Source organism: Engraulis encrasicolus, chromosome 13, assembly GCF_034702125.1.
Source record: "Engraulis encrasicolus isolate BLACKSEA-1 chromosome 13, IST_EnEncr_1.0, whole genome shotgun sequence".
Classification (NCBI taxonomy): domain Eukaryota; kingdom Metazoa; phylum Chordata; class Actinopteri; order Clupeiformes; family Engraulidae; genus Engraulis; species Engraulis encrasicolus.
Genome location: NC_085869.1, coordinates 2,727,085 through 2,729,584, shown reverse-complemented (window position 1 = coordinate 2,729,584; position 2,500 = coordinate 2,727,085). Strand labels below are relative to the sequence as shown.

Here is a 2,500-nt window from a genome sequence, read left to right as displayed (position 1 = left end):
AATAGTTAGTTCATTTTATCTATTTATGAACTTTCCCTGTGATTTTCACATTAAAATAACTGTAGCAATATTAAGGGACAAAAAATGCTTGCCATTTGGAATATGGCAGGAGGGGGGTTGTGAAAGTATTCTCAGGTTCAAAATGGGATCCCAGCAGAAACATGTTGGGATGTGAATAAGTATAAAGCAATGTGGACAACACCAAGAGCGGCCTACTGTATGCTACCTGAGCGACGGAATTAATTGTTTCTCTATGCAGGGTAAGCGAACAAAGCGACTAAAGCGAATTCGCAAGGAGCGAAGACCCCTGAGCGAATTTCAGCGATCTACGTCAAGCTAATATTATGGTAATAAACTATGACGCGGTTAGGCGAATAACAATTGGAATGTTCATATCACTGAATGTCCCAGCCTAACAAGCCAGAGCCGTTATGCGATTAGCTAAACCAAAAATGTCACTCTGGACGTGAATAAAGTAAATTAATGGCAAAACCTTCTTCAGCGACCTCAGCTCCTTGGGTAGCGTAGATCGTTATTGGTGTGTACCCACGCAGCCTCAAGGCTCCATGACATAATCCGTCTGGTCTGACACATGACATCACTCCTGACACTGACGCCAAAGTGTGGCCTAGATCAGTGGTTTTCAAAGTGGGGGCCAGGGACCCCCTGGGGGGCCACGAGGAGGTGCTAGGCGAGAGAATAACTAATATACACCAAAATAAACCAAAATAAGCTTCACAATATTCCCATTGGTTAAGAACTGCATTATAATGCATCTCTGAACATTGAACAGACCTAGACTAATGGTTGTGAAAGGGTATGCACAAAAAGTGTATGGGGGGCCTCGTCATGTCGAAGTTTGGGAACCCCTGGCCTAGATCTAAGCCAAACATACAGCAGCCACTGTCTACCTGGCAGTAGGGTTGCCAGATGAGGCTGATGATTTCCAGCCCAAAAAATGCTCAAAACCCGCCTAGAAGCACAAAATCCCGCCCAATTCTATTGAATTCTATGGCAAGTTTGGGCGGGTTTTTCTGCTAAATGCCATTTTTACCCGCACAAGGCCATCCTAAGCAGCCCAATTGGGCGGGAAACAGTCCAATCTGGCAACACTGTCTGGCAGTAGGACAGAATGAGTTATTTACAACGGCAAAAACATTCTTCAAACTAGTGCGGCACTTAAACCAACCCTTCAACGCCAAACAAAGACCAAATGCAGGACTCTTCAACGCCAAACAAAGACCAAATGCAGGACTCTTCAATGCCAAACAAAGACCAAATGCAGGACTCTGTTGCCACCGCAGTGTGCTGTAGATAGACTGCATACTGCATGAGGAAGACAATGGAAGGCCTTCAGAGCCGTGGAGAGAATGACTCAGAGAGAGAGAGAGAGAGAGAGAGAGAGAGAGAGAGAGAGAGAGATGAGGCTATGATATGGAGATGCAGAGAGAGAGAGAGAGAGAGAGAGAGAGAGAGAGAGAGAGAGAGAGAGAGAGAGAGAGAGAGAGAGAGAGAGAAAGGAAAAAGTGACACAGGGTTGAGATAAGGAGGCCATAGATGCAGCAGAAGGACAGGAGTCAGTGAGACACACCAACACACATACTCACGCACAGCCACTTGTGTGCGTGCAAATGCAGATTCACACAAATGCAGTTCTGCGGTTACATGACTCTTGCCATCTGAGGCATGGGAACGCCCCTGCGTGACGTAGCCTAACGCAGCCCAGATGATGTAAATCAGGTTAGTTCTGGGGTGCTACCTTGCTACTAAAAAGGCACACCAAGTATGATTGAAATCGGTGTCGCTCGGTAATAGGTGGTAATACAAGGGTGGTGTGGTAATTAACCGTGTAGGACAGGGGTGGGCATATACTTTGGGCAAAGGGCCACATTGAGTTTTGATGTTTGACCGAAGGGCCAGGTATCGCAGGCAACTTCCCTGTGTCATTAATAAGCAATAATGTGTGCTGCTGACATAATTTGTTGTCTATTTAAGCCCCGCACAATGTAATGACATAAACGCGGATGAATGGAGTAGTCGATACAGCAATAGGCTAATCTGAAACCATTAGCCATTTGAAGAGTGTTGGGTAAGAGCGGCTCTTTGAATTTACAGGTTGTCTTTCTTGTAAGGCTCTGCGGGTAAGACGAAACAACTGTGCGGGCCGCATGTGGTCCCCCGGGCCTGTACTTGTCCATCTCTACGCTGTAGGAGGAGGTAGTGTAGGAAGACGAGGCCAAGAAGGGGGTTTGGTCTCACCCTGAGGCTGATTAAACTCACCAGAGTGTAGTTCACCCACGGTGCCACGGAGCACTAGAGTGCCATGAGAGGCAATCAGGGACATTATACTGTAGAACGACTCTATACTCACAACAGACACACAGGCAACAGAATTCTATGATACTGTGCTACTTTTTCAACTGGCCGTGTGCTTAGAGATTGTTTTATTGTGAAAAAAGTGTGCCTTGGCTGAAAAACCATTGCCTTACACTCAAGCCTG

The 2,500-nt window shown here is 46.3% G+C and overlaps 1 protein-coding gene across 1 annotated transcript in view; it reads right to left on the bottom strand.

Annotated features, from left to right (window-relative positions):
• The window catches only part of rcan1a (regulator of calcineurin 1a), a 36,326-nt gene that overhangs the window by 31,576 nt on the left and 2,250 nt on the right, over positions 1 to 2,500 (bottom strand). The gene's annotated exons all lie outside the window — the stretch shown is intronic.